The 9,544-nt window shown below is 42.5% G+C and overlaps 1 long non-coding RNA gene across 4 annotated transcripts; it reads right to left on the bottom strand.

Moving 5' to 3' along the window:
* Window positions 1-1,115: 1,115 nt before the first annotated feature.
* LOC122009317 lies at window positions 1,116-9,273 on the bottom strand. 4 transcript variants are annotated; one of them, XR_006119528.1, is made up of 5 exons: window positions 8,862-9,259; window positions 8,696-8,758; window positions 8,488-8,598; window positions 2,980-3,098; window positions 2,615-2,788 (listed from the first exon to the last, which is right to left on the bottom strand). It is a non-coding gene; the product is annotated as an uncharacterized LOC122009317 (long non-coding RNA). The 4 variants fall into 4 exon arrangements; XR_006119529.1 differs by lacking the exons at window positions 2,615-2,788; window positions 2,980-3,098 and adding an exon at window positions 1,116-1,305; XR_006119530.1 differs by lacking the exon at window positions 2,980-3,098.
* Window positions 9,274-9,544: the final 271 nt, after the last annotated feature.

The following is a 9,544-nucleotide window of genomic DNA, read 5'->3' on the forward strand; positions in this document are numbered from 1 at the left end:
AAACTTAAATTTCAAAATTATTTTAAAAAACTTAAATTTCAAAATTATTTTAAAAAAAACTTAAATTTCAAAATTATTTTAAAAACTTAAATTTCAAAATTATTTTAAAAACTTAAATTTCAAAATTATTTTAAAAACATAAATTTCAAAATTGTTTTAACAAAAAAAAACTTAAATTTCAAAATTATTTAAAAAACTTAAATTTCAAAATTATTTTAAAAAACTTAAATTGCAAAATTATTTTAAAAACTTAAATTTCAAAATTATTTTAAAAACTTAAATTTCTAAATTATTTTAAAAAACTTAAATTTATAAATTATTTTAAAAACTTAAATTTCAAAATTATTTTAAAAACTTAAATTTCAAAATTATTTAAAAACTTAAATTTCAAAATTATTTTAAAAAACTTAAATCTCAAAATTACTTTAAAAACTTAAATTTCAAAATTATTTAACTCTAAAAAACCATATTTAAATTTTTTTTCCAACTTTAAGACTATCTAATTTTTAATTACCCTTATCAAAACCAATCTATATCATGTAAGAAATAAAAAAATTAAAAAAAAAAAACATTGGACACGTAGCATCTGAAGGCGCCTCCATCTAAGAGGAGGCGCCCTCAAGCAACGGCGGGAAATTTCCCGCCGCCCACTTAAGGCGCCTTAAGGATCCCTTAAGGCGCCTTCAAAGGCGCCCTAAAGAGACCTTAAGGCGCCTTAAAACCTTCTTCTTGTCACGAACAGAAGCATTTCTTTTTGTTTCTGTTCGTGTTTTTTGCCGCAAGCCGATTTTTGCGATTCCTCCTAACCAAGGCGCCTTCTACCCGTCTCCTTCCCCTTCATTCCTAGCTATGCCTCCTAGGTATAATGTCACGCCCCGGAGGAGTCCCTGTCCGAAGAAATTTCGGCAACACCTCCCCTGTACGGCGGACAATCTGAAACTTTCTACATACACAATATACATCAGCCACAGGCGGCTGGAATATATATACACACAACCACGCAGTTATATATATATCATCAGCCCACTCGGCTGGAACAAAACCAAAACACGAAAAAAATGACAGAAACCAAATACAAACCAAAACACAAAGACTGCTAGCCGGCTAGGCTTACACACCAACAACCAGTACAAAACATCACATAACAGCATCAACACTCCGAACACAAAACCGGAGCACACAAAGCCAAATACATACATCTCATATACCAAGATCAAATAACAAAAATGCGGAGATATGTCTTCTGATGTGACGTGGGGACCAGCAGACAGGATGCTCCAAGCGACACCATAAATAACCTGGTACCTGAAAAAGATAGTGTCAACGGGGGTAGTTCAACAACTCAGCGAATACCAATGGACATGAGTAGTAAGATATATCTAACAGCAACAAACACAAATTCCTAATCATATATAGGAATACGAAACCGAAAGGTAATCGAGGAAGTCAGACTCACCAGAACCCTATCCGCATAAAAGGGTCGCCAAACCGAAGTGTCAATAATCCTCAGACGCAGTCAAAGGTACGATCCAACCAAATGCAACAACCAAACGCAAGAAACACAATCACAATAATATAAATACATCAACGACATGATGTAATGACAGGTCCGGTCACCACCGACGCCACCACCCTCTCACACACAAACGACGAGACCGAGTGGGTAGCATGACAACCGCACTCGTCACCGCCTCACGAGTGACCGATGGACGCTTGAGTACTCCCGTCCCGCGACCCCAAATCATAAACGGGGAGCTCAACGCCTCAACTCCCAGACACGACGACGGGAGGTATCTCTCACGGCCACCACCGAGTCACCCGACCAACGGAGCCAACAGTCCACTGCTCACGGCCATTACCGCTACACTAAATGCCATGAGCTAAACAGAAGGAATTGATCGTTTGGCTCACTGGTCATATGACTAACGGAGCTAAAACAGTAACCGCCACACACTGTCTCGATATACCACTAAACCATGAGCAGAAGATATATAATCATGTACTGGCTCAACCATAGCTGAGCCGATAATCGCACAATACGCAATCACGACGACGCCACTACGATAGCAAAATCGATCAACATAACCATATCCATACATACAAAATGAGTATCAGTAAAAGCGATGGTCACATACCAAGATCTAGAGTACAGTCGATAGAATATCAAAACCCTACGTCCGAACATAATAAGTACGCAATATCCTGATCAAGATAAAATCCATATATACATAATACGGGTACCACAAGATCAAGAAGCCAAATCCACTGATCTAGGTATACAAGTCCCTAAGGTATAACAACCTGCACTCCAAATCATATCCTCTTCCATAAAGATACGTATTCAACAATATACACAGATCAAAGAATCGGGTCTAGAACACGAATCATATATGATATACAAACAGAGGTACACAAATACGATATGACACAAAACCTAAGTATCAGATAATCTAGATACACAGGCCAGAAACAACAATCCAAATCCTAGTCCTAACCTCAGTAAGCATGGTATGTCACTCTAGAAACTAAGATACTCATGGTAACAAGATAATCATGGCAACAAATCACGAGATATAAGCACGGATACATCACAGGTGACAAACCTAACATGCTATGGATATCAAACAGTGACATACCAAAGGCAAACATGTTCATTGCATGTAGTTATAAAATACTATGCATATCCAATGACAATATCATAAAAGATAAGTCAAGAGGTACCCGCCTTCATACGCAGGTCGTATCAACCGTCTTCAACAGGTCCAAGAAATCACATCCATCTCAAATCCTACAAACACAGGATATTCAACAAAACTTAGAATCTATGATCAACATATCAACTATTAATCCCTCTAATCTGATCCATCCCTTCCCTTCACATCAATTTAATCCAAGAACACATAAACTAATGATCCACTTATCCAAATCAAATTCACTACCATCAACTACTAAGCATCATGAATCAACTTCAACACTTACCCGAATGCAAGTGGGTTGCTGATAGCTCACCATCAAAGGATGACTTCAGATCGGAAGGTTGGTCGAAGCCATGGATCATCCACGAACAGCACAACTAGGGCTGCAATGGCTAACAACACCTACAAAGATTCCAAAACAAGTCACTCATTGAAATCTTCATTCCACATCAATTGACATCAAGGCTGAATACCAAAAATCCCAAACTTGTATCCCACAAATTCTGTTACCTCACTGGCACAAAACTTGGCCCAAAAGAGGCGATCGATGGCTGAGTTAGACTCGGAACTAGGGCACGGCTGGAATTGTTCGGCTAGGTTCATTTGATGGCGTCGGCGAGGTGGCAGAGCTCTAGGGCTCCAAGTCGACGCAAGGAGGATCGGGCAGAGGCGAAGAGAAGCTTCTGGCATTGGCCGTTGGCGCGAGGAGACGCGGCAGTGGCGTCTGCGTCGGCCGGGCGGCCTGGCTTCGGGCAGTGACAACTCAAAAGTGAGAAGGCGTCGGCTAGGGCAGCGAAAAGTAGCAACCGAAAGTGAAAGGGACTCGGTTGCCGGTGAGGAGGCGTCGGCCGGAACCTAGGCCGTTGGGCTGTGCTCGGCGTCGTTGCTGTGGAGAAGAAAAGGAAGGGCGGCGAGGAAGAAACCGCCGACCCGGCGGTTAGGGCTCGGATCGTCGGCGGCGTCGGGGAGAAAAGAGGGGCGCGCGGGGGAATTGGTTCGGCAAGGAAGAAACGGCGACACAAGTAAATCAAAAGAAAAAAAACAAAATAAAAGGAAAAGGATATATAAATATAATTTTTTCCTCGCTTAAATGGGGTAACCTAAACAGGCTTTTCCGGGCCCCATTTTTGTCCCCGCTAACTCGTTCGTACGAGCTCCGATAAATTCCCGATAAATTTCCAAAAATTCCAGAAAATTTCCTTATTAATATTCGTCATTTTCCGGTATTTTACATATAATCTAAACCCTCTTCAATCATTTATTTTCTACATTCTTTGCTAGTTTTGCAATTTTTCTTGTATAATGTCAAAAATAGGAAGCGTCGTATTGTGGATACCACACAAGCTAGGGCCCCTTCCACGGACCCGAGATTCCCCTCGGAACAGCATAGGATAGATTTCTCTAGGTATACTTTTGAGTCAATTAAACCTAGGTATATTGGTCAAGAATTCTTGTCCCAATTCTGTCAACCCACTATCGAGATGATAAATCATTATCATCTAGATAAATTGGTTGACTGTACCACTACAGTCAACCAAGATCTGTGTGCCCAGTTCTATCACAACCTTGAAAAGGTTGATGATAGAACTTATTCCACCAGAGTTGGTGGTACTGATCTTCAGCTGACACCCTCCCTACTTCGCACCAGCCTAGAGCTTAGGGAGTCTGAGTGTACATTCTTGTGTTACCTGAGTAGGACCCTACCCTTTGGCGATCCCTATTCAAACATTACATTAGACGATATCTACATGCATTTCTTTGGGGAGGAGAGACCTTTGGGCCTGACAGAGTTCAGATCCACACTTCTTCGAGTTCAGGATTATTCTATATATAAAGTCCTGACAGCTTGCATACTACCCTTATCATCTCGAGACGTCTCGACGATGCGACCATCCCACTCGTTCTTTTTGTACACCCTCACCCAGCGCCTTGACATAGACATAGCCCTCCATATGTTTCATAACATTATCCTTGCATCCAGCACAGTTACATCAGGAGTAGTTCATATGCCTTATTGCCATATTCTGACCCAGATCTTCTCCAGCTCTAGGATAGACATTACCAGAGGGGTACTCATCCCACTTACCATTTACGATGAGGTCGGTCAGCGTAGTCTTAGGTTAGCAGGGGCCGAGGTCACTATCGAGGGGATTCTGGCCTGGAAGGGCCGACCACCACTAGCTGCTGCCCCTGGTGCTCCAGCAACCGAGGACGCACCAGATGCAGATGAGGAGTGGCCCGATTTCCTGGCAGAGGACTTTTTCACTGATCCTTCCACCTCTGCCGGACCCTCTACTTCAGCCGGGCCTTCATCTTCAGCACCACTCTCTGTCGAGGACAGACTCACTCACCTCGAGGTCCAGACCACTCAAACGTGACGGGCTGTACTAGATAGCCATCGCTTTCTTCGATCTATGCGATCCGAGATGATTGCTGGTTTCGCATCTCTCCGAGGCGAGCTTCGGCGTCAGGGACAGCCTCAGCCACCACCCGAGCAGCCTCTAGCCGATCTTCCAGCTGATGACCCACCGGCTTGATTCTGTTTCTTAGATATTTGGGCTATGTCATTCACTTCTTGGATCTGTCTCTCTTACTCACCTTTTTAACTTGTATCCTGGATCTATTAGACTGTTTGGACATGTTATTAAGTACTTCTGTGTTTTATTTGAGAGTAGGTGTCTTATTTTGTTGTCTTATTCTTTTAATTCTAGGAAATTTTTTCAAAATTTCCAATTTCCTAGATTTTTCAAACTTCTGGATTTACTTATCATTTTTCAAATTCTAGGAAAAGTAATTTTCAAAATTCCTAATTTTCTAGATTGTTCAAAATATTGAAATAGCCTAGGCTTTCCCCCTAGAAATCATGTTCCCCTAGAATTAAGCCAGAGCATCTCACAAGCACCTAGGTATAACTTGATTGTGATTGAAAAACATAGAACGACGTGAGATGCATAGGGTATAGCCTGGACTCAAGAATGCTTATATCTGTGCATAAATATGAGTCTGGGCATTAAATACGCAATATACATTAATCAAGTTAAAGTCCTCCAACTCTAGTCAAATCTAGCTGGACCAAGGTAACTTAACTTGACTAACCAAGTGAAAGCTATTGTCCTGTAGACAATCATCAAGTAACTTAAGGTTAGACAGTTGGCAGAGGCTACTCAATTTTCTAGTTAAAAATATTTTGTTCTTTAGGGCTCTGATACCTAGTAAATCAATCTAATGAACATGACTCATGCTTGGACTTAAGGACCAACTGAACTTGAATGAATAACCTTGTCCTAACACTTGACATTAACTTTCAAACCCTGTTGAACTTAGCTAACCTGTTGATCTGAGTAATTTCCTGTACATTTTTTTCAAAGACGAACAAACAATTTTTTCTCTTAAGTAAGAAAGATATAATCACTAACTTTCTAAATCTATCAAAGAGATGCACTCCCCAACAATTTTATAATGTTATTAAAGTGTCTATTATTGCCCATTTTTTGATATATGGCAAAGGGGGAGACTAGCAAACTGTAAAATTCAAATTAATAGTAAAGGGGAGCAAAAGTTAAGGGGGAGCATATAGGTTACTTTATCAAATTTGGTCATTTTGTAAGAAGCAAATTGTAAAATTCAAATTAATAGCTAAGGGGGAGCAAAAGTTAAGGGGGAGCATATAGGTCACTTTAGCGAATTTGCTTTGGTCAGTTTTGTTCATCTATACTTAGCAGATTTGCTTGTGTTAAAAATGTTTATCTATTCGTTTGTTTACTTAACTTTGAATTTGAGTTGCCATAATCAAAAAGGGGGAGATTGTTGGTGCGGGAAGCATTCGACGATCGAACTCGTGTTTTGATAATGGAAAAGAATTCAAAGTTAAGGTGTTTTGTTGTCTAACAAGTCTACTTGAGGATGTCAGGAAAGTCCTAGCTGCGGTTAGGCAAAGGGAAAAACCCTAGGGGGTGGTAACTCTAGGTCATAGGGGGTGGTAACCCTATGCGGAAAGTCTTGGCAGGTCGATGTCTTCAGGCAAAAACCCTAGGGGGTGGTAACTCTAGGTCATAGGGGGTGGTAACCCTATGCGGAAAGTCTTGGCAGGTCGATGTCTTCAGGCAAAAGTCCTAGGGGGTGGTAACCCTAGGTGGAAAGTCCTGGTGTCGTGAACCAGGTGAAAGTCTGGACTAGCCGGGAAGCGGATGTCCAGCAGAAAATTCGGAAGTATCGAGTGTTGAGCAAAAGTCGGTCGATCTGGAGGATCGCACTGGCAATAGGTAAATCTCCTGAGTGGAGTAGGTGAGGACGCTGTGAGGAACAATAGGCGTTGGGTCGACCTAGGTTTTCCGGTTGGAAACCAGACTCGAACAGTCCGGAGACTGCCTATACTTCATTTATCATATTTATTATGCTAACTTCTGTGTTGCAGGATAGTGTTTGGGACTAACGTATCTGCAGTGCAAAGGAGCAACCAAAGCCCTCTGAGCGAAAGGTCCCGAGGCGCCCACGGAGCTGGAGGCGCCCGGGTGCATGTCGAGCCGACCAAGCACCACTGAGGCGCCTGAAGAAGGCGCCTGAGTGAGGTTTAAGGCGCCTTAAGGATGAACTTCACCGCCCAAGCTTGGTCAACGCGAGGATTCAGAAGACGGAGGCGCCAACAACCTTCAAGGCGCCAACACCCTTTATAAGGGGTTTCAACCAGCACTTCAAGATAACGAATACCAAGTGATCTCTCATCGACGTGCTGCTCCAAAAGACGCTCAAGTGCTACAAGTGCCCGACGACCCGAAGCTTCAGATTTAGCATTTCTTGTTGTCGGTATAATACTTATAGCTTTTTGTACTCATAATTGTAATCTTTTAACGAGCTTATAGTTGTTGCCCACGGAAAGCGATCAAGGATCGCGGGCCTTCGAGTAGGAGTCGCCTTAGGCTCCGAACGAAGTAAAATCGACCTGTGTCTTTGTGTTGTTTCTTTTATCTATTCCGCTGCGTGTTTTACAACTCCGATAGTTTTACGATTCCGCTAATCGAACGAAATAGCCACTAGCGCTATTCACCCCCCCTCTAGCACTTCTCGATCCAACAGAGTGTGCGGCTCTGGTCAACGACCCTCTCAACTACAAGGGAGATATGGTCGCCGACATGCGTGTTATGACATGATGCGGATAATGCAACAGTCATCATACGTATACAACAGAAATCAGGTATGCTACATGAAGCCGCATGCTCAATAAGAAATATAAAATAAACAATAGTCACACAGGTAAATATAGTGTCTAGTATCTGCTAATTATCAAAGATAACAACATAAGACTGTATTCATACGAAATCGAGCAGCTCGATGATTGAGTGGACAGGGTATCAAGCATAAGAAACGAATACGAGTGGAGTCAAGATAGATACTACATATCTCAGACTAACTCATGCACTAAGATCAAAATTAAAGAAGCAAGTCAAGAAGTACCCGCCTCTATATGTAGGCTGAATCCAACGTCAATCTCGTCACGACGCTCGTCCCGATCAAAATCCTATGTCAACGTATCAATTTTAACTATATACATATGCAACTGATTAACTACACTACTGTATAAGACAAGCAACTTTAATCCGAGTTCCATTCATTAATCAAATAAAGCCACACGGATCTACCCAAAATCAATCCACATATCCAATTTACATACTCCATTCCCACAATTCCAGCACCCACTATGACAATTACAATCCCAAATCATGCATTTGTTCCCCAAACACCAATGCACAAATACATATTCAATTAAACTAAGTATCCAAAATCTAAAGCTTACCTTACAGTAGTCTCCCCCACTGATAACTCACTGCCGGAAGGTGAGATCCCCGGCACAATCTCACTAGTGCTGCCTGCTGTCGCAGCTCCATAGATCAAAGCTCCTATAGAGCTACAAGCCATTGAAATCACACCATTCATCACACAATACCACTTGAATCCTACACCTAGGTCAACAGGTTAAACATATGGAATAATAGAGACATTACCTACTGCTTCCTGGGTGAAGAACAGCTGCTGGAGGTTGTTGTCGTGCCCCTCCCGGTGTGACACTGCTAGGAACAAAACCACAATCATCTCAATCTCGCATACCAGAATCAATCCCAGACCTCCACATCCAAAGAACCCTAAATCAATCAGCATACCTCAACCTACCTCAAGGACAGGAACCCTCCACGATAGGCGAAGAGAAGCCCGCCAGATTAGCTTGGCTCTAGGTTCGGGAAGATGAGGTATCTCCCTAGACTGCGAATCCTCAACCAGCGTCGAGCTCTGGGACTGGCGATTCAGTCTCCGGTGTCCACCAAGCTCAGATTTGCTCACCTGCCCGAGAGTTCTTTGCGTGAGGCAGAAGCTCGGAGAGCAGAACCCCTAGTGACCCTCTAGACGAGGGGTAGAAGGCTGGGAAGCTTCTGCGAGGCTTCGGCGAGCCACTCGTCGCTATGAGCTCGGGTACGAAGAGATCGTCGTGGCGCTGGGTCGACGAAATCGGGTGAAGGGGCGTGAGTTCGGCGAAATCAGAGGAAAAAGGCAGGGAGGCGGCTTTTCTTTTAGGGCTTGGCACTGTAGCTCCTTAGCGGGGTATTTATAAGAGTTGGGTTTTGTTTAACCTTAAGTCCTCCCTTAGCCTCCTCAAAGGTGATTTCATTTACCACCTTATACCTAAGGATTTATCCCCCTGAACCCTATCATACGACCTCCAAATAATTCTAGAAAAATACCCAAAAATTCCCATAAATTCCTATAGTTTATTCTCCTATAAGCCTTTCGTTATTAGTTTTGCCGTATCTCACACATCATGTCGGAATCACACATCCGGACTTCGCTAATCGGGAATC

Source organism: Zingiber officinale, chromosome 8A (assembly GCF_018446385.1).
Source record: "Zingiber officinale cultivar Zhangliang chromosome 8A, Zo_v1.1, whole genome shotgun sequence".
Taxonomy (NCBI): Eukaryota; Viridiplantae; Streptophyta; class Magnoliopsida; order Zingiberales; family Zingiberaceae; genus Zingiber; species Zingiber officinale.